This window comes from Hippocampus comes, unplaced genomic scaffold (assembly GCF_001891065.2).
Source record: "Hippocampus comes isolate QL1 unplaced genomic scaffold, H_comes_QL1_v1.1 scaffold4, whole genome shotgun sequence".
Lineage (NCBI taxonomy): Eukaryota > Metazoa > Chordata > Actinopteri > Syngnathiformes > Syngnathidae > Hippocampus > Hippocampus comes.
In genome coordinates, this window is record NW_017805380.1 from 475,360 (window position 1) to 498,468 (window position 23,109).

At 44.3% G+C, this 23,109-nt stretch overlaps 1 long non-coding RNA gene across 4 annotated transcripts in view; it reads right to left on the reverse strand.

Annotated features, from left to right (window-relative positions):
- The window catches only part of LOC109517510 (uncharacterized), a 183,758-nt gene extending 162,943 nt beyond the window's left edge, over positions 1-20,815 (reverse strand). Inside the window, exons 1-2 of one of the 4 annotated variants that reach the window (XR_002168558.1) lie at positions 20,528-20,815; positions 14,506-14,672 (exon numbers count right to left, since the gene is read on the reverse strand). This is a non-coding gene — a long non-coding RNA (uncharacterized LOC109517510). Of the gene's footprint in view, positions 1-14,505; positions 14,673-14,794; positions 15,022-20,527 lie in introns of those variants that run through there. The other 3 variants (XR_002168557.1, XR_002168560.1, XR_002168559.1) reach the window with 3 other exon arrangements.
- Between the last annotated feature and the right edge of the window lie 2,294 nt (positions 20,816-23,109).

Consider the following 23,109-nt stretch of genomic DNA (forward strand, 5'->3'; position numbering starts at 1 on the left):
GGGGGGTGACATCTGAAATACATGCAAGTCATGACGTCTCAAGGCGACTCGTGGGTTTACAGTTCGGGCATGGTGACAGTTACAGTTAAGCGTCTACACAATGACAGGTTAATAGTTGAACAAACAGCGCTCTGTGTGTGTCTTGGCATGGGGAGATGTTTTAATGCTGCGTTTGACCCACTTACGTTGTCACGGGAGGCTAATGCCGAACCGACAAACTGCAGTGTGCCACAAGCACTAATTCTGTGTATTAGACCTCGATGATGAGGGGTTCACAAAAAGCGGAATGAGTGAACAATTAGTCAAATGAACCATTCGAACAAAACACGGGTCATTGATCGTTATAGTCAGGCTGTTAAATTGTCCGTCATCTTACAATCGTCACTGAATGACCGGATGAGCCTTTTTTTTTGTGTGTAATCAGTTGTGGGGAGTGAGCGAAAAGATGTGCTCAGCTAATATCACAATATTTTGGCCAGGATAAATTTAATGTCACAAGATAGTAGAGCTGCAACTCATGATTGTTTTGATCATTGCACAATAAAGTTACAAAATACAAAAAAAATACAATCAAATTGACAGTACAGGAAATGCACAAGCAGAAACTGATTCCGTAATATTAAAACATGTCTCACGTAAAGCTCAAATATTCAAGATAATGAAATTCAAAGAACCCACGAATCAGTAGCAGCATCGAACCGATTTCTACTGATTCATACCTGGCTGGGGATATCTCATAAAAGATTATTCGATACGTAAAAAAAAAAAAAAAAAAAATTTTAATTTAACCAGTCAATTTGAATCCAAACCGTTTTTCCGACTCTAACCGAGTTCCCTGATCCCAGGCAGCTCGACATTTGAGCTCGACATTTTCCAAGACGTGGTCTTTTGTCTTGTTACACAAACAAACATTATTTTGGTGTGAGACAAAAGCACTGTCAAAGGCGCTCTAATCTCATCAACCGTCAATCTAATTACTGGGGCATCCTCCGACCCAATTAAATGTCGCTCGTTGGTCGTCACGGGAGGCAATGACAACTTGAATAGAGCCGTCACTCTGGATCAGACAGACGTGTTGCCTCGGCAACAAGGGGGCCACTGGGTTTACAGCGGATGGGGTAGATGAGGATAAAAGTGCGATGGTGTAAGAAGAGTCATCCCATGTCACTCGTGTTTGATGTGTGTCAAAAAAAAAAAAATAATGTAAACATGACACACGTGTCCTGAGATGCACTACTCGCGATCGTTTACCTTAGTTTCCTCACTCACTATAGATAACTCCCGATTTGTTGAACTGGTCTGGCTTTGACATGGTGAGTCATTTAAGGCCTTCAGCTCAATGCGTTTGTCACACAACTTCGAGGGAAACTGCATCTCGATAAAATGGATCGAATACTGTCTCGAAATCTCACTTTGAAAATGGCGTTGTTGCACTGCTCAGAATGGCCTGTCTGTGTCAACAGACTGTAGCAGAACTGGATTTGTCGCATAAGAACAAGCCTGGAAATGACATTTAACAGGCAAAGTCTACTTATCCCGTCACAGAAAAGGCACTTTTTACATTTGTCTTTGCGTACTGAAATCTAAAGCTGAATACAAAATTCTGCTTCCGGAGATATTGACTCAAGTTTTGATGGTCATAGCGAAAGACGAATTTTGTAGTGGGTTGGGATAATCGTCACACATGGTGGCGCAATCGAGAGTGGCCGAACATTCTTGTTATCTTCTGTGAAAAGCAAAAGGCAAGAGGGTGTGTGGAAGCACGGCTGTGGTGGAAAAAGCTTGCCGTGTGTGCGGCACTCGTAGCACTGAAGCGGAACAGTATTTAACCTGCATGACGCGTTTTTGTTTTCTGTTTCGAAATACAAATGCGGGGCTCCTGTATTAACTTGACTTCACTGGGCTAATTCTTCTCCAGGCCTTTGACAAAGTCTTACTCAGGAATTCACCCAAATGACCACCATATTGGATGCAGGTATCCACGACATGTGGGAGAATTTTTTTTTTCCTGACACCATCCAATGTGGGCGGAGCTTTGATGTTAATTTCATTTTGCGGCCATGAAATCAGGTGTGGAAGGGCCGGTTCATTGTTGCAGCTTTAATAATTGTTTTTTTTATCCTCAAATAGACAAAAACATGTCTGAACCCAGGCTAAAGAGTGACGAGATTAGGTTAAAAAAAAAAAAAAACAAAAAAAAACACCCCCCCACCTTTGACTGAATCTTGTTTTTGCACCGTTTGTTCTTTTACTCATTTCAGTAAGCTACTTTCTATTTCTTTACTTTCAAATGTCTTTAACTCCTTTGTTTGTAAATGCATTTATCTTGGCTCTTAATTTGTGTGAAGCGCATTGAGTTACCTTGCGTATGCAATGCGCGATATCAATAAAGCCGCCTTGCCCTGCCTAGAAAAGGGACCTGCTCGTTCTTTGAAAAAGCATCAACAGCGAGCAGAGCCGTTTCGCGCTGCGCGGGTACCGTACGGTGGGAAAAGCATGCAAGTGGCATCTTGTGATTAGTTTTAGTGGATCACAATAGGCTGTACAGTTGCAAGGATACATTAGTGGAGTTGTGCCATGATACACCTTGGCACGAATCCACGGCCATCTTTTGCCTCTGCACGCACAGTGGTCACAGTTTTCATTGCGCTCCTTGTCCTGTTTGGCTCAGATATCATATTGGCAGGGCAAACAGCTGCTGCTGCTAAGCCACGACGGCTGCCCTCGACTCGGCTCCCCAGCGGAGTCCCACAACTCTTGGTGTCTGTCATGACCTTCATCCCCGCTGTCTCCTGACCCATCTTTATTGTCTCCTTTGTGACTGTTTTCAGAAATGAAATTAGTCCTTGTCAAGTTGCAGGGAGCCAACAAGGTTCTGCAAACAAGATACCCGGACAAAGAAGGCTCCTTTAGTGGCATTCTGTCGTGCATTGACCACAGTTGCGTTAAAAAACACGCACGCACACACACACGCGCATTGCACCCCACCCCTGCAACCCTTTAATCTGCACGGTTCCACCCCGAGGGCTTGAGGCCAGGGCAGCTGCCACTGATGGAGCCACAGAGCCAGCTGTCCTCGCACACTCGAGCCCTCCTCACGCACACACTCACGCCCCTCGACTCATTCATTTGGGACAATGGGTTGCGGGCGCGTGTGAGGCTCATGATTTCGGAGTGTGCCGTCGTCAAAGGGAGTCGGCAGGGGGCAGGGGGTGGTGGTTGACACAGTATGGGAGGTGGGCGGTGGTGGTCTGCGGTTTGGCAGGGCTTCACAGTCACTAAAGTGGTTTTTTTTATGTTCGCTTTGTGTCCCGGCAACAGTTGGCAGCACGTGTGCCGATGACACGCCTCTCCGCTTTATTGTCCGTGCAGGCCGAGGGTTCAGCCCCGGTGACCTGGCAGCAACATACTGACAGGTTTACAGGAACCTAAAGAGGCTGGCAACAAAAAAAAAACACACAAGAAGCTCATAGACGGATGCAACTTTTTTGCGTCATTCATTGTCATGCGAGCGTCTTTGGAGGAAATGAAATTCCGTGTTCAACTGTTGAAAACCAAAGGGCAAATTGATTTTCTTTCATGAATGACTCCAGCTACTAAATCACAATCTGGATCGTTTTTTTGTATCGTGGTCGTAACTTACATGGCAGTGAGGAGATTACGATGCAATTCGTTACGCCGCTTTGGTATGACCCATGAGCCAACTGAGTCTCTTGGTGCGCTCGGTCAGCCCACGGCTTTTTCACCCCTGGATTTGGGTTCAGGTCTGGGTTCTTCTGGGTGCTTCTTAACAGAGTTTGTCGCCAAAGTGATGTCACAAGTTGGATGGTCACCTTTGAGGCCAAACTCCAAAAGATGGTGAGGGAGGATTGCGCTGAAGCCAAGTGTGTCTGACATGGGCCTGCGTCGAAGTGAGAGGTAGTGGAATGGTGTCATCACCATCTGGCTGGCATAGAAGAGGGTTTTTTTTTGGTATATGATCAATGTCCAAAGCTTCATAGTCCTCTGGACATTTCAGCTGTCTGTCCATGCCTTGGTAGTGGGGTGTGGTGGTTTGGGATGGTACTCGAGGAATTACTTCTTTTGCACCCTGGACATTTTATTTTCTAGTTTGATGATGCACCTGTAGATAATCAATCCCTAAAAAAAAAAAAAAGTACAAAAAGTTACCTTGGTATGAATTCCAGATGTTGGAAACCAGTTGACTACTGTAGCCCAATCAGTACTCACAATGTCGATGGTTTGACGGTGGAGGAACAGGGTGGTTAAAAAGTGCAACGCAGCTTTGGGGAACCCCAAAAAGATTTATTGCAAACAGAAAAAAAAACAAAAAAAAAAAAGTCAATGAGGCATACAATTTAATTAGGGATCCCACAAAAGTAACCAAAACCTGAAGACGTCGAGACAAAATGATGGATTAGGAGGCAAGAGACAGCTGGCCAAGACACAAGGGCAGCAATGAAACTGACTGACTGATTGTGGAACGTGTGGATGACAAGATCAGGAGAACTACTTACACACTTTATCAAACACACACACCAGGGTTCCCACTCTTCCACTTGCTTTTTATTTATAGACCTTTTAAGGACTTTTGAGGGCTAATTTATGCATTTTTAAGGACTTTTCTCCATTCAGCAGGGGATTCACGGTGGATTTATTGAACAGAAAGCCACATATCACTGAGCTGGTGTTCAAAACAATTGCTGCCAAAGGAAGGGCACATCTTTATTTTTAGGGGCAATCAGCTAACCCTTTATGTTAAATTGGCCCGAAATGACCCAAAGTGATCACATGATCATCATCGGAACTGATCGGAGACGGCGGGAAAAGCAGAGCGGGAACCAGGAAGGTATGTAGCACGACAGCGGGTTGGTTTGAGGGGAAGGGCGCCAGGCGCATTTTCCGACAAAACTATTCATTGGAAGGGTGGGGAAAATGACATACACAAATGAAATGAACACCACAGGTTAATTTTTAAGGATTTTTATTGATTTTAGAAGCTTTCCCTGAAAATTAAGGACAAGAACAAAATTTTACAACTTTTATTATGGATTTTTATGAACTTTAAGGACCTTGTGGGAACCCTGCACACACACACACACACACACACACACACACACACACAAAATCTCAAGCTACTTCGAAACAGAAGATCGACAGTCCAAAAAGCATCCCGACAAGTGAATGTGAGCGCAAGTGTGCCTCTGCTGATTCAATAGCCTTGCCCAGTCAAACTGGCAGCTTTCGTTCCAAGCCTCCTTCTTCACCGCTCTTCCCCCAGCTGCTCCAGCAAGTACGAACCGAGTCTTTAAACTCTCGCACGTCGCTTGATCAACTTCCAGAAAGGCAACAATTCATCCTTTCATCATGTTTTGATTGCTTTAATCTCTCATCGCCGACCGCTTTGCAAACACCGGTTCATGCCGCCGCTGGCCTCAAGCTCCGTTCTTGTCCCCCAATTTGGCTGAGCTGCTTTCAGCCCGCTGCCACCTTGATTGGTTTTGTGTCAAGACACCAAACGCTGCCATTCGCCGAGCGGAGCGTGCTTTCCAAATTGTGCAGCTGCTTGGGTGAAAGCGTGTGTGTGTGTGTGTGTGTGTGTGTGTGTGTGTGTGTGTGTGTGTGTGCGGGGGCTGCTTTGAGGTGGGCTAGGTGTGTAGTTAGCAGCTAAAAAGGACCATATGGCTGATGACACATTCAAGCACACCTGACGGCCGCCACACACCTGCTGTTCTCGTATATGGCTGAGTAAGACCCACATCAAAAGGAAACAAGCCCTCGGGGGGGGGGGGGGGGGGCGTACGTGTTTGAAGAGGCATCCACTGACTCTTTGCCAACTAAGAGGATTGTCTTTGAATGAAAGGCGACTCATGTTTGTCGTGAAAGGACGTAGTAGAGAGAGTATGCGGGGTTGCGCCGCACACACACACACACACACACACACACACACACACCGCACTCGAATGCAGCCCGCAAATAGACTCATGTGCACCTACCCTAGGTGGTACGGAGGCGGCGAGAGGGAGGGAGTGGAAGAAAGTAAGCGAGCTGTCATCACGGCACGCAAACACCTACGAACCGACGCACACGCGCACGCATACGCGGCCAACGAGCGAACACTGCGACGCCCACGGAGGCAACAAAGTGCGTCTTTGTCGTTCCTCTCTTGTTCAGAGTCAGACGTCAATGAGTGTTGCCGCTAGGTTCGGCGTTACAAAAGTCAGCCAGTGTGCGGCCGTCAGCGCTCTAGTGACCTCCCACGCACCATGCGTGCATAGTGGAAGCTACTGTACTGGGAAGGGTTATTTAAGAACAGTTCAAACAAAGACCCATCGGCTCCTTCGTGGGCACCGACAAAGATTCGAATGTTTTGATTTCTGAGTGCGCACAGGCTGCAGTTGCCGGGTAGAGCTGAAGAATCTCATGGGGGGTTGCAGTTGGCTCAACCCTTCTTTGTTTTCTACACACTCGGAATTAGATCTGAGACGAGAGATTTGATCACAGTTGAACATTAATTGTCAAACAAAATCCGAATCCAGACGCTGGTTGACCTACAATTTAAGTTAAGATGGCACGACTGTCTGTTTTATGTGTTGGGTTGTATTATTTTTGTCATTTTTTAATGTTAAGTGTTCTTTTGATGGCGGCGCGGGCACCCGCAGCGGCTCCTCTTGTTGTCTGTTTAAGAGGGAGGAAATTTCATCCGTGCTGTATGTTACACAGCGCATTTGACAATAAAGTTGTACTTGACTTGACTCGTCTTGAATTTGTTTGGCTTCTTTTAAAAATCCTTAAATGCAATTAATCATGAAAGCGACAAGACGGGTGATGCTGTAAGTCAAACTTGACATTCTTAAAGTCTCTTTGCAATGTCAATAAACAAGTCTTCTAAATTTTTACACGAACAAGGCGGTCATGTATACTTAACGCATTGAAAACATGCCATACTTTTCATTGGACTTTGGTAACAACGTTGTCTGTGAGGGGTGAGGTGTCCAGTGATTAAGCAAATGGGGATTGTCCTCGGATGCTCAGCGGGGATGGTCAAGAAAAAAAAAAAAAGAAGAAGAAGAAAGCACTGATTAGATTAACTCTCTCCCACCATTTTAGACGTAAAGCAAAGCGGATCGCGAAAGCTGATGACAAAGGCTGAAACAACGGAGCGCACGTTGGCGCGCAAACACCGAAACCGGGAAACCGACTCGGTGCAGCTGCTCCTCGTGAGGCGCCCTCATACATGCAAAGCGGATGGAAATCACAAAACGCCAACGAGCGCCCACTTTGCCTGTCTTTATACATTTCATGAACAATGTGTTCACCGGCCACATGATTGGGGAATCAAAATGGCACCGATCAGGCAAACGTAATATTTTCTGCAATGCTCCTTCAACCGGGATGTAGCTTTGTTACCAAACTACCAACGACAAATAAGACGCTTCACCACCTCGTTCCGATCGCTTCTGTACACAGTTTAACCTTTGGTCTTCTGCGCTCAGAGTGTTTTGCTAACCGCATTTATATTTTACATTTCAAATTCTAGCAGCTCGAGTTTGTTTGACAGTCTTGGATCTTAATGCATTGTTCCGGCCCACGGGGTTGCGAAATGGGCGGAACAAAAACAAATATTTCAATGACACAATTATCCAATCACTTTATGAATCAGTTGGAACCAAACTGGAATTTTGTCGGAATGTACTGTGCGAAATCAATATTTTAATTTTGTCAGGCAAATGACACAGGTCACCTTTTGTCATATTTCTCGAAAGCGCCTTAATCAGTGTCCTGCGCTGAGCAACACGTTGCAATGGTTTTATTCTCCCGATTCTTTTTTATCTTTTATTGAACTTTCCGGTTATTATCTAATCTAGCATGCAAACATTCAGGTTATTCCTGTCCCGTGGGCTACCCGTGGAAAGTTTCTTTGACCTTTCCCAGGATTTTGCAACCCTTTCGTCTCGAAAGATAAAGCAGCGAGCGGACAATACGCGCACAATGTTCCGTTCGAGTCGGAACAACACGGGAGAAAACACCGCCGCTGCTGTGTTCTTATGAATGATTTTACAACGGGTGGTAGTAAAACAACAACAACCACGGGGCAGGTGTCACAGGGCAGCCGTCGGACTCTGCCGCGATAACAAAAACAGCATCGCACAAGAGCACGTGTGCAGCGCCGGCCAGCTCTAACCGCCAAGTGCACAAAAACAATACCGCGCGTCTTCGACAAATTCAAGAAAACGATTCGAGAAGCCGCACGTTAGCTATCGCGCGTGCACTTTTCATAAAGGAGATTACACTGTTGTTGTTTTTTTAATTGGCTTAGCAGCGTGTGCTTGTTTGATCCCGGTATTACGGAACAGCGTGTTTTCTTCCTTGAGTGAGCTGATTAAAAAAAAAAAAATCTCCGCCTGTCAACACATGGACAGAAAGGATGTTTGATTAATTCAAAAGCACATGTGATCATTCCCGCCCCTCTCATTGGCGGCTGTTTGATTAATTCAAAAGCACACGTGATAATCCCCGCCCCTCTCATTGGCCGCCGCCTAGACACCGTCTCCAAAGCAAAACAGGAATGCCTGGCGTGTGTAGCCCCGCCTCTTTCAGGAAGGAGTCGAGTGTCAACAAAAAGCAGCGTGTGCGGCAGCGGTGAGCTCCGACTGACCCGGTGGAAAACAGACTTCAACCGCTACGATGCAACATGTTGTTGTGGTGCCGTTCGGGACGTCACATTGTTGACCTCGTCTTGTCTGACCAAAACAAGGGGGGGGGGGGGACATGTCATGTACAGTCATTGGTGACCTCATAGGACAATATTTGGTTGTGGTTGAAAGCCGTTTGAATGCGGGAAGATCGGCAAATAAGAAGAAAGAAATCAAAAGTGATGTAAGTTAATAATTGTTAATAACAACAACAACAACAAAAGTTGGTAGCTTGGAAGAAAAAAGCTGTGATGATACAAAAATTATTTTGCGATATTATGAGTGGAAAAAAGGTGACAGAATATAGAGTGTGTAATACAATTAACGTTTAAACAATAACAATCAACACAGTTTTAGGAGAACAGCGGCATCGTTGGAGAAAAAGTCGCAATAAAGTAAAGTCATAATGCCACAATAAAGTTGTCATTTGCAAAAATGGATTTGGAATTATGGAATTAAAGGCAAAGTATTATGAAAATAAAGTATGGATTTGTTGTGTTATGGAATTAAAGGCAAAGTATTATGAAAATAAAGTCATGTTTGTGGACAAATGTGTAAAGTTTGGCAAAAAAACTAAAAAATAAACGTGTTACAAGAATGCATTTATTTGTATGTTGCCAACATTATGTGTATAAACTTAAGTCATTATTCTGGTTCGAAAAGTGTTCCCGGAATCACGTCATATTTATTCGAACAAACAAAACAATGCGAGACAGAAAATTTGAAATCCATGAGGGAAAAAAAAATCTAAACCAAAATATGGGAAAATAAAGCTGATATGGTACAAGAGTAACTGTAAATTTGCAAGAAGAGTCATTCTATAAGAGGGAAAAAAAAATTTACAGCAGTAAAGTCGAGAGTGACGTTGTCCGAAGGCTGAGAAAACAGTGCAGGTGCGTCATGGACCGTGCGGCGGTGACAGCGACCTTTGCACTGGCGCCGCATCGTAACTCTTGCGTGTGCGCTTGTGTGTTTTCACTCTTGCATCGCCGCATTCCCCTCTGCACTTTGGGTTACAAAAGTTCACAAATGTACGCACTTTGTCGTGACGGGCCCTGTGTTGAGGGGCATGGATGCAGGCATGAGAAAATACGCCTTGGTGGATGACAACAACAAAAGGGGATGGAGGTGGCAGGGGCGGGGCGTTTAACAAGGTTATTAAAGATCACAGCATCAAATAAACACATGGAAAACATCACTGGAGTGCCCCCCACTCCGAGACACCTATCCCATTGAGCAAGCACGCCGGTGAGCCAATCACAATTCTGTTACCAGCAGCAACAGCTCCTGTTTATCCTTGCCTCGGCTTAATCCCGCGCTACGATTGGCTGCCGGTCGGTCGGGACCTGGGAGCGCTGCCCCCACCTCCCTCCTACACCCGCTCCCCCTTCCTCTCTCTGCCTGCTTTTCCATAGCTACAGATTAAGTAACACCGGCCAAAACAAAAAGGGCTTATTTTTGTTTTTCATCACATACGGGTGAAGCCGCGCAAATACGTGGGCTTATTCGGATCCAAACGTATTTGCCGGAATGGAGGGGAGAAATGGAGATGGATGCACAAAGTGAAAGATGATGGCAGAAAGGGGAGTAGGAAGGGAGGGTGGGGGGGAACTCGTACGCCTGTTGCCATGCACCCTCAGTGTGTTACTAGGTTAAGTACGGTGTGTTGCTAAGAAAGAAAGAAAAAAAGCATGTGCAAGAAAGAGGGGCAATTGCATCAGCCCCCTCCTCGCAAAGTCCTTGAAAAACATCTCGCGCTATGCAAATGTATACCGTTGTGGAATTTCAACATGAAAGGCGGAAGCATGAAAAATACATGTTCCCATGCGTGTGGCAAGTTTGGCAACAAGTTCTTCGGGAGGGTCTTACAAGGTGCTTACGAGTTCCAAAAGATTGGAGTGTTTTATATTCATATTTGTATCCAAATATTTTGACTGTAATTTTGACTCTACATTTGTGCCGGCAAAGTTGAGCAAATTTGTGTCATGTCGCCACAATAGGATCTAAACTGTTGTAATACTTGCTATAAATTAGGCTTAAACATGATCAGGATTTGGGAGCTGATCATGATAAGCGTGTTTAAAAAAAAAAAAAAATCACAGCACACCGACCTGATCAAAAGATGCACCAATCTATTTAAATTCATTTACCGTATAGTCGGCCCTGGCTATTTGCTGAGGATTAGGACTGGCCCCGTCCACGAACAGCCAAACATTGCGTATAGCTAATGGCTGGTGAAAAAAATAATAATAAAATAAAAAAGTATTCAAAAAATATTGGTGAAAAAAAGTTTGCCTGTATACACTGAGAAATATTTAATTATTCACAAAAGCACCACAGAATATCCCTGGAGTGAATGAGACTATTTTTACCGTCATGTCTTATTTTGTGCATCTGATCAATGACATCATTGATTGATCAGCAAATTATGACATTCCAATTGATCACCGATTTTGCATAATCTGCCATATTGATACATGCGATCAGTCTTACATCACCAACACTGCATCAGAGACTCGACAGAGGTGGGATGGCGCCGGGCGTGTAAAAGAATGAAGCAGTTATGCGACAGGGGTGTGACTCGTAACAGCCGATACTCAACGTCACTCGCCGTGTTCTAATTGTCACCGCCTGACAAGCATATTGTACTTCAGAACAAAAGCTGATTATAATATCGCAGGATGCCGCGTATCGCTTGGTGTGGCCAATATCCTGCTCCGCTGGTTTTCTACGTAGAAGGCATTCATGACGGATCTTCTGTTGCAACTTCACAGAAGATTAAAAATGTGCATGAATGAATGCAAACTTTTTTTCGGGCCTGAACTAGCCACTTTCTGATATTGATATCAGTGGACGGATATCAAACAATGTGGATTTTTTTTATCCACATTCGGAAGCGGCTTGATTCCATTCAAAAGATCCGATTTCATGCAGTAATTTGTCCTTGTGGTACCGATGATTGATATCCAAATTCTGTCAATCTTTCTGAAAAAAAAATGGAATTGTGTCAGTGTAGGGTAAATCCAATTTCTGATGCAACTGTTTTGCAGGAAGAGGCTTGTTTGGATCTTTCGTTGCTGTTAGTAGAGTAGAGTAGAGAACACGCCGGGATAAGATACCGTACATCGCAGCGAGGATGGACACTCGGTCCAGATCGAGTTTCTGTTATGCGACACCCGAGCTAGTTCGAGGTGGGTGTTTTGGAAAGAGCATTTGAAAACAAGACGTGTGTTCAATGTCATCTTTAACTCGTTTCACTGATCTCTTCGTCTGCTTTTGTATGTTGAGGGGGTTGAGGCATTTGTGCACGGGCGGCAAAACGCAAGACTCTTTTATGCAGAAAAACCACAATATTGCGACATCGGAGTAGGCGGCACATGAAGTCGTATCGTTTAGTCGAAATGGAGTTTTTGCAGAGAATTGAGCAAAGAGGCCATCTCACCATCATGTATTTCAGCATCTGGTGTGACGTGTAAAATACCTTACTCACGCCACTCGCCTCGCATTACGAAATAAACTTTCACACAGGTGCCGTTTCACCTCGGGAGCCGCTCCGAAACAACTGAACATTCACACAACACCGTCACCCACAGAACTGCCACATAGACACCACGCAGGAAAATTACCATGGCAGCCCCTTTGAAAAAACAAAATAATAATTTACTGGCCTTTTACCATGTATGCAGAACAGTGACATAGAAAGGGAATGAGGGTCGCCGCTTCGATTGGCTGCGAATCACGTCGACTGTGTTCGCTCCCACAACAGCGCAAACGCCTACTTCTACCTGCACCCGTCTGCGAAAATGTCAAAAGAAAGAAAACTCCACCCGCGTGCGGCAGTTTGCGCTAGACTTGCGTTGGGCACGAAAAATAAGGCCCGATATGTTACGAGAACAACATCACCCCTGACTTATAACTGACACAAATAAACTTATCTTACGAACACGGTCGCACTGCTGGGTAACTGCTCACCCCTTCCCTCTCTGCTCGTCAAAAAAAAAAACGGCCCCCGCGGCTCAACTCTGCAAGCAACCAATCATATTTGGCCCTGCTTAGAAGTCCCCTCGGCTCATAACCGGTGACAGCCAGTCGTCGCTGTTATTGAAACCTTGAATTTCTAAAGCCACACTCAACGGTTAAACTGATAATCGGCCCATGCCTAGTGGCAATATCCTACTTTGCTGGATCCTGTGTCATATGACAAGGTGGTAAATTTGAGCTGTTACAGTTTTTTTTCCTGCTGACATTTTGCTTGGGCACTGTGTGGAAAAAAGGCTTTCGGCTGTTTGCGTACGAGGAAGTTCTGTACAACGACTTGCCCCGGTAACCCTGACCTGCGCACGAATGACGACAAACGGCAAGACAACATGGCCTTCACACGCCCTCCCCTTTTTTGCTACTTCCTTCACTTTTCTGTCCCTTTTTTACGGTCTCATTCGCTCCTCCTTGCAATCAGTCTCTGTCTGCTCTGCGCCTCAGGTCACTTGACCTCTTTCGAGGTTTCGGCTGCAAGAGAGCCGTAAGCAGATAAGTGCAGTGTGGAAGTCACATGTTTACTCGGCAGCCCTCTCTTCCTCCTCGCCTGACTTGCTCTCGAAGAAAACGAGTCTGGCTGCTTTGATATATTTTCATTGGCTCTGCAAAATCACTACAAGCCTGAGGCAGGATTTTCACTGCACGTCCGAGTGCACATTTTCAATTTAATGCCTATATTACATGTCGTTTGACTCCGATTAATGGCCACGCACGTGCTCTTTTGATGGTGAAATGGATCGCGCACTGTGAAGATGGCTAGCTAGCAGTAAGCAACAGTAGCGTATTGCGTTCAGTATACAGTAACTATGAGTGCAAAAAGGTTTCTCAGTCGATGAAGGCAGATACTATACATGTGTAAAGTAAACAAACCGAAATAAGTGGTGTGTTGATTTTTATTTCGTCAAGCCGTTGCACAAAATAAAATCCTCTGGATCCAAATACTTTTTTTTTTCTCAGTAGATGTATGACCTACTTAAAAAACACTTGACAAAATATAATTGTGTATATTCCAAAAAGACTTTTTCCAGTGTATATGAAATACTGTAATGGAGAAAGGTATCATACCACTTAGCAAATAAACGTATCAATTTAGGTAACAATTTACACGAATTGCACCATAATTTTTTTTCCGCTCCTGATAGTAAGCTGGCCACAAAAAGGCGCCAGGGTATCCGTGACTAGTATCGACATCCTTGGGTAAGCCTCGATACCATGAATTTAGGGCGATACTGTGCCAATACTGATATCTGGTATTGGTACTAGCCCATCCCATCTTTTGGGGTGTATCGCATCGTAACCACAAACAAAAAGAATCATTTTGTCAACCTTTCAATTCAAGTCATTAACTTTCTGCCCAGATATACTCTGGCGACTGTCGTTTATGAAAGTGAAAACTTAAGCACCAGTGCAACTGCAATATGTGTATCCTAATAAATGAACACTTGACTGCTGCAAAGGCAGAATTTTTGGGATGCTGCTTTTGTACTGGCCCTCATGCATGTTCTTGACTTTATCTCTGGAGGTAAAAATGAGTGCGACGACTTCAACTCCCCACTTTGCAAGGCTGCAAATAACTGGCGTGATTGCATTTGGAATTTACTGCAGCCATGCAAAGTGTCCTGACATTTCTTCGAGACACGTTCCATCTGTCCTTGAATTAAATCAAGGCTCAATAATTGTCCACATGCCAGGCTAGCAAAGTGCTTTTTGTTTCTGTATGTATGCACACAACAACGGGTGAGTTAGTCCACGTCGGCTTCCTCCAAGTGTGTACCTTGTGTTCCGGGAATTCTTCGCGTGGCTCAGAGTCCATGTGCCCGTGGACCGATAAGCTCAGCTATGCCAGTAATGTGTCAGCCCCGCAGAGGTTGCAGGCTACTCCCCATATTTGGCGAATCACTTAAGCGTCGCTCCACCTCGGCCGGTCTTGGTCTCTGCACACTAACCACAAAAATATGAAGAGAATGTCAGCCCAGCAGGCCGGAATGCGTGCACAAGGAAAGAACATGCATTCATTAAATAGTTTGCGGTTAATGACTGGAAACGTTCAAACGGTTTTCTACCGGTCTCATCTCCTCGTGTCACTCCCCATCTTGCATGCAATTTCATTTGCTCAAGCGTGCGACATGTTTACACACCTCAGTGGGATTCGGATCTCATTTCCTGTAATGTCCCCTCCGTTTCAAGCGAAACGCGGAGGGGAGGGGCGGAAATGAGAACTTGTTCAAACAGACTCACGTGATATTTTCTATGTATGAAGCGAAACCGGGGAAAAACACACACACATGCGCACACGCTGACAGTATGCCAGCAGTCTGCAAAACAGTCTTCCTTTTCCAAAGCGGAGCTATTGCACTGAGTCGTCACACGTTACATCCACTGGATTTATCCAGACGCCCGAGAACAAACAAGCCTGATGCAATCCCAAGACATAGCGCTTTCCAAGTGAGATAAAGCAAAACACCTTCCACGTATGTCTGCTCTGACCAGAATTTAGTTGACGGTAAAACAAAAACACAAGGCACGAAATTTGGAAACCCCCGAGAGACCATATAAACAACGTTTTCATCGTTGTGCACCTTCAACTTGCTTGAAGCATATTTTACCTCATTAAAACACATGTAAACTTATTAAAAGATTTTTTTTAAGTATTCCGTAGTGCCTGTTTTCACTCGATCGCTGTCAAGAACTGGTCGACAATTGTATCGCATCACTTTGAGGAAACGAATAGTCTCTCCAATGAAGAGGCCCAGTGTGCGTGCTTCAAGTTGTTTACACTGGTCAACAAATGTTTACTACATTTGATTATAATACCGAGTCCATTTTTTGGGGGGGCCAGCGGCATTTGTCACTCCCAAGGTGACTGTAAAACTGACACATAAAACTAAAGAGAATTAAACATTGACATTCAAACTGTTCTACCAAACCATAAAGTAACAAACGTTTGCTAGCTAAGCGCGTTTCACATATAATGTGAAACTCTGCAGACAGGAAATGTTACAGCAATTGGAAACCTTCAAGCAACTCTTACTTTAACACACATGGAGTAGCAAAACATGCAAATATAACATACAGCAATACTCAATACACTTTGATTTATTTGGATGACGATGACTTTATCTCCTTATCCAGCTACAAAGAGCATCTCATTGTGGGATCAGTGTGTATCATGCCCTCATCGGCAATGACCTGCTGTGTGTATGTCACCTTACACCCCTCCAGGTACACAGTGGATCTCAGAGTGTAGGTCAGGAATGTGTGTGTGTGTGTGTGTGTGTGTGTGTGTGTTTAACCGGGTCACCCTCTCCTCACAGCTGTTTAGCAGTGATTGTATGCTGTGCAAAAACGAGTGCGATCATTGCCTCTGAATTCAGGTGAACGTCATGTGACCTCACCACAAAGTGGTGCGGTCATACCAGGTGCGGCGCGGTTAGTTGTTTTTTTTTTTTTTCCCAACCTCAGCGGGTGATTTTATCATGTGAAAAAGGCAGACAATAAATACAGAAAGGTACAGTCAATGTTGATTGATTGCGATCTTAAGGGTCTTTACCCTCCTCTTATGTTGCGGGTCAAAATGACCCGTTTGTAAAATCTAGAATAAAGAAAATGTTTCTGCTGGCCTCTGTTTTTTTTTTTCATTTTTGTTTTTGTGATTGCATTGCAATATGAGACATATTTTCATGATTAAACATGAGAGCGGGTCACATTGGCCCATAAACATTGTTGTTAAAAAAGGAGTACAATAGGAGGGCTACGCCGGACAAAACACCATCCCTTGTGAAACTTTGAATTTAATATCATCACACAACACATTTATGTGACATATCGCAATCATATCTGAGTATAAAGTTAATATCAGTGAGGGGTATGTCTGGCATCGCATTGACAAGAGTGTTCCCACAAATGTGATTTACACGGTTGTGTGCCCTGTGTTTGGCTGGCAACCAGTCCATTGTGTACCCCACCCGTCATCCTGATGAGGTCAAGCAGTATGGAAAATAGATTGATGGATAGATCAAGAAAAAAAAATGGGAAGTGAAACCAATTTGATTCTTTTTAAGGATGTATACGTGAAGACATTTTAAAGCTGCCCCTGAGGGTCCAATGACTGACAAACAACAGATACCCAACACTCTGCTCTTTCCTTCCACGAGGCAGCCAGTTGAGCTCATGGTACGGTCGCGGTCATGTGAGTGCAGGCTGGGTTAGAGTGGGGTCGGGTGATTTGGGTTTAGGGGCGTGGGTCCGGTAGGTGGTTCTGCCTGTCCTGTAATCTCATCTCCCATGCGGTTACAGTAAGTGATCTGCAGAAGTGGGAATGGGTCGCGGGGACCGCAGGAGAGTGAGGGAGTCGGGGGAAGGGCCGTGTATCGCCATAGCAACACACCACATAAGTGCGCCCCATTTACAGTCCAACCCCGACGTCTGGGAATCTGAGGCTTTCCCCAATACAGAAAGAGCAGAAAATAGCACACATTAGAGGGTCGGTGGTGTGACGCCGCAGTGAATTAACTAAAAATAAATAAATAAATAAATCACTTTGAGTTCATTAAACATAAACAACACACAGCATGGCTAAGAAATGACAACTATAAAGAACACAACTTAGGAGGACCCCTCTAGAATTCGGAATTCAATTCCATCTGCCCATCCATCCATCTATCTATCTATCTATCTGCTAGCTTAGCTAGCTAGTGTTGGGGGAAGAGCGGCCTCCTCTTCCCCGCGTGTTCATTGAATTTCGGACGAGGAGAATGTTGGTTCTTCAAATAAAGGCTGGAGTCGATTAACAGTTCCTTTGAAGCTTTTAATAACAGAATATTCCGGCCACCCGCGAATTACAGACAATGGCTGCGCGTCACGAGTGCGAAGCAGGAAGAGATTCACATCATTTTTATTCCATCAGAAGGGCGGTACCGAGACACAAAGTGTGATATCATAACTTTTGTTTCTCCGAAACCGACTCTCAGCTTGTATGAACTAGCGCATTCCAATGTTTGTGCGTCTTCAGCAAGGAGTATTCCAATTCCAGGTGATGGTTGTTACAAAGACGCAAAGCTACCCTGCGGGCATGGGAAAGTTATATACAGCATGACCAAATATGTGCAGAGTACAAACTAAATATGAGCAGAATACAGACTTCACTAGCAAGCTATGTTGCTAGCTAGCTAGCTAGATATCTAGCTAGCTGTCTTGCTATCTATCTAGGTATCTAGCTAGCTATCCTTTCAGCATTCCAATCCATTCATCCATCCATCCAACCTTCTTTCCTTCTGCTATCCATATCTATCTACCAATAAGCCCCCACTCATCTACCGTGTGGCTTCACTCAATTTGCCAGATGACTCAGGCCCTCAGAAAAGATCTCATTGTAATATTCTATTTTTAGCTCTGTTGAAGTCATCACCAAACATGTCCAACACGCCTGGTGGGCATTGCTTTTTTTTTAATGCACTTGTGCTTTTTCTGCTTCTGAGAGCATCAGTTGTTGTGTGTGCTTTATTCATTTGCGTAAGATGAACGTGGGTTTTGTTGACTCCAACTTTATGGAAAAAAGAGAGCAGGCCCTCTGCCGCCTGGTGTTTACCATCTTTCTGGTCCCACTTAAGAGAAAACAAAGAGTCAGAGGACACATGTGTCTGCTGCCACGCTCACGCAGACGTCTGAGCTCGTCTCGCTGCAGGCTTTGGGACGCAAGCCATCAGAGGAGAAAAGATGTTGATGGATTTGTACAAATGTCTGTTTTTCTTCTCTGTTCGTCTAGCCAAAAGAACAAGGCCGGAGAAAAACAGACGCGGTGTTTGCTTGTCTTGCGTCATGCTTGAGTTGTTCCTCCACAAGTCAAACCGAGAGTGGCGCAAAGTTGAAGAGTTAAATAAAACACGGGGCAGTGCTGTCTTTGCATTTGTATGTCGTATTGTAACGTACCGTAATTGAAAGCAGCAGTTTCTGTAATCGTCAGCCTGCGCTCTGACAAAAGTCGAGGGAGTAGATCATGAAAGGCAGACTCGTGAAAAGACAACATCATTTGTAAATATGACAACTACAATAGTCAGGAGGATTACTGAGATATTTTTCTGTTGTAGAATTCTGTCAAATATATGCACATAGATATTTTTTTTTACTTTTGATGCTTCCTACAAGAGCTTCTGTCTGCTGGAACAACGCGTCTCTTATGCACTGATCCAAGTAATTGTTGATTCAAGAGAAAAACTACCAATCGTCTCCCGGTTTCATTAGACACAATGGCTTCTGGTAGAACTTATTTTTGTTTTGAAAACAGTGTCCCTTTTCTATCTATCACAAGACTATCCAGTCAGAAAATATTTTTTTTTTGCAGCTTTCATTTACAGGAATTTGTATGAGTATTCCTAAAAACCTGCTGAGGGCCACATGAAATGTCCACGGAAAGCCCCTTTGTGCATGGCGGCACACTTTTTCTCACCCTCCCCCCTCGACAATCCCCCCCAGGAAAGTTTTTTTTTTTGTTCTTAGAATATGACCTCAGTCTGAGTAAGGAGAAAGTGCTCCGTTTGCTAGTTGCGGCTCGCACACACAGGTCTGCATGAGTGTGTATGTATGCGCACGTGGCCAAGTGATTGGCTGGAGAATGAGGACCTGCCAAGAAGCGAGGCAAGTTCCTGTGAAGTGTTTTTTTTCTCTTTGATGGGGCCGCTTTTTACTGTCAGCCTCCACCGCAACATGCACGCGCACCCCTCACCTGACCACTATTCTGCCATTAAACTGCACTGCACTCATATGTATGCGCAAGTGGGTGATTACACAAGCAAAAAGAACATACTCAAGTATTTGAACTACGTTTCTTCCCACCAATATTTGTGCGACATTTTGCAAGGGTCCGGTAGAATCCTTGTACTGTACCTCCAAAATCATCACTTTTCAGGACCCCCCTCCCCCAAAATGTTTGCTCACCCACATTGCATCAGCAAAGAAAGCAAGCAATTTTTAACACTTCAGATTGGTCATTGCTTTGTTTAAAAAAAAAAACACCTAAACACGTATGGATTGACAAATTGTACAGATTTGGGGAGAGGAAAAAAAATCTGAAATTGACAAAAGGAGGTTTTGCCAGCAATTTAAAGGCCTTATACAAAGGCTCAAAAAGACAGCACAGATACTCATTTCCACTTGGGTGCACAAGATCTCAGCTAAACACACAAAGAGGCTTCTCGTGCCTGCTCCGAGTGTGCATTTAAATAACAACCACCTACTAAAAGTGCACTTTGCCAGAAGCAGCAAACCCTACAACAGTATTGTTTTGAGAGCTGTTTCCAAAGTCAAGTCAAGTCTATTTTATTTACAATGCGCCAATTCACAAGTTATTTCGAGGCATTTTACACATCGCGCGGGGAACCTCACTCCCATTACATTTTATATCGAAAACGATCAAGTGAGCGCCACTTTAAGCGAGCCCCTGGTGAAGGAGCGTTGACAGGGTGAAGCAGAGTCGGGGAACAGCGCAGAACAATGGGCACAATAACGTCCATCAACAACAGTAGTTGACCCCATGACGACAGCAACAACAATACCGGCAAAGGTGTTATGGATGACAAAAGTAAAAAGGCAACAGTGGATCCAAAAGCGAATGGGAGACATTCGGCGACAATGGCGGCTCGCAAACAAAAAGGTGAAGTTCCGGCTTAGGGTAGGTGAAGTGACGAAGAGAAGAAGGAATGGCACCAAAGTGTAGAATCAAGTATCCCGTGGAGGAAAATGCAGAGCCAGGTTGGGTGGCATGGGGAAAAAAAAAGAAAGACAATCAAAATGTTACGCACCAAAGTTCAAAATGGCAACTCAACACAGCATGTGCTGCAGTAATGGCCGGAACAGGACTCAAAACGCGTGAATCATCTGGCGCCCGCAGATCAGCGGAGGTCTTATACACCGGATGTGATGTGATCGCTGATCAATTGCAGGTGTGGAAGCACTCTCCGGAAATCACCCCGCCCAGCCTGATAATTAAAGGCAAGTGATCACCAATACACAGAAGGAAGAGGGTCTGTCACAACACATCACAAAAGATTTGTGTTTTCACACTCTGGAAAAAAAAACACCATTGTTACATACACAATCCCAAAAAAAAAAAACAATTCTCTCTGAATTTGCAGTGAAGTGTAAACAACAAAAATCGTGTAGAAAACTACCCCCCCCCCCAAAAAAAGCCCCTCCAGCATGACTTGCAACTTTTCAACTATGCAAGCTGCCAAAGCAGCGCTATTTGTGCCTCGAAAGAGCACATGTGTTGCTGAAACTCATGATCCATCACGTTGCTACAATCATTTTTTTTTTCCGGCAGAGGAGGAAGAATGATGCCATGCCAACTTCCGGATTCTTCAAGCTGAAGCTCCCACACTCCAAAAATCTCACTTGATAAGTGAAAAGGAAATAAATCGTTGGGTGCCATTCTATGGTAATAAAAAAAGCACCTTTTTAATAGTAGTAATACATTTTTGGGAGGTACCAACTAGGCATTGCTTGTGGCTTCCTGGAGAGTACTTTTGTATTTCCTCATATACTGTAATCACCGAAACTATAATAAATGCCACGCCCCAATTAGTCTTTTTCCCACGACTGCATAATAAGAAACTACATGGCATGGCTTGCAGATGAGTCTTTCATTCTGCTTTTGCGATATCGCCTGATATCATATTTCCTCAAATAATGGCCTCTGTTTTCTTCGACGCCGCACCTCAATAAATCGTTTTGCAGGATTGACGACGGCCGACATGATATTGCTTGCTTGTCAAATTTGCATGCAGTCTTTAGGAGAATACCCTCTTATACGGTAACCTACCCAAATGGTGGCCTCTTCTCTAATAGAAGCCACGCCCTTTGGGCCTTGAAGGCCATAAATTATAAATTACTAGCATGGCATAGCTTGCAGCAAAACCTTTTTTATACTATACCGTAGACCCCCACTATTCGCCCTCGACGAGCACCCGTGAATAGATGAATTCGCAGGTGCACTGTAACATCCTTTTAGAACCACATTTCCTCAAATAGTGGCTTCCGCTAAAATCGATCCCACACCTCAAGTTGTATTTGTGCAAGACAAATAATGACCTAAACAGCATAGTTCGATGATAAATTTTCACTCTGCGTGAAGAAGCATGACCCCTTATACTGCATTTTCTCAAATAACTGTCTCTGCTTGAATAGATGCCACGTCTCGACGTGTCTTTTTGGAGAACTAATAAGTACCTGCATGCTATTTATTGCCGGTGAACTTTTGCACAGCGCCTTTTAAATATTCTTCATTGGCTTGCATCGTGTTTCCTCAAATAGTTGGGCTCTAATAGACGCCACACCCCAATTAATGTCTTTTCGGGACAACATGATAGTCACGGTGAACTTTTGCATACCGCCTGCTCGCCAGTCTTTCGAATACACTTCAGCGTACTTCATGCACGGTATTTCCTCACAGAATGATCTCAGCTCTGAGAGACACCGATCAACTAGTTTTGCAGTCGTGTTAGTCATTCTCATGGCATGTGTTGCTTGCAAACTGCTCCAGAATGTCTGCATGTCCGTATCCTCAAATGCTGTACTTCCTCAAATAATCCCCCGCTCAAATAGATGCCTTACCCCAATTTTTCTGTTCACAGGGCAAGTAATTAATGACCACTATGGTCTTGCTCCATGTGAATTGTTACAAACTGTCAGCACCACTCTCACCGGAATACACTTTGATGTAGATTATGCTTCCTCTGCTCTAATAGACGCCTTGCCTCAATTAGTCCCTTTGCATTTGGAGTAATGACCACCATGGCGTTGCTTCCTGTGGAGTTTTGCATACTGTCTGCCTTCCTCTCTTTGGAATACACTTTGGTGTATATTGCTCTCTTCCAACAAGTTTCCTCTGCTCTCATAGACACCACGCCTCAATTAGTCATTTTGCAAGGCAAATAATGACAGTGAGGTGTTGCTTGTAGGTGTCCTTTTGCACATCAGCTTTATTAGATTATACTATATTTACTGCAATAGTGGGCTCCGTTCTAATTGACACCACACCTCAGGTCGTCAGTCTTTTTGAGGGACTATTAATAGCGCAGCATTGGTTTAATATCAGTAGTGAGTCCTGCTCTCATAGATGTGTTTCCTCAACTACGGTAATGTTTTTGCAGGACTACTAATAACCAACTTGGTGTTGCTTCGTCCTGGGAGGATTTGCATGACTCGCCGTAGGAGGCCTTTGGTGTGGATTCTTGCTCAAATAAACATCACACCTCAGTTAGTCATGCTGCATGACTAATAACTACCAACATGATTTTGCTTGCTTTTGTATAGCCCTTTGTTACATTTTCTTAAGAAGCTGCAGAAGCAAAAAGAGAAAAAAAAAATCTTCGGAAACAAGCAG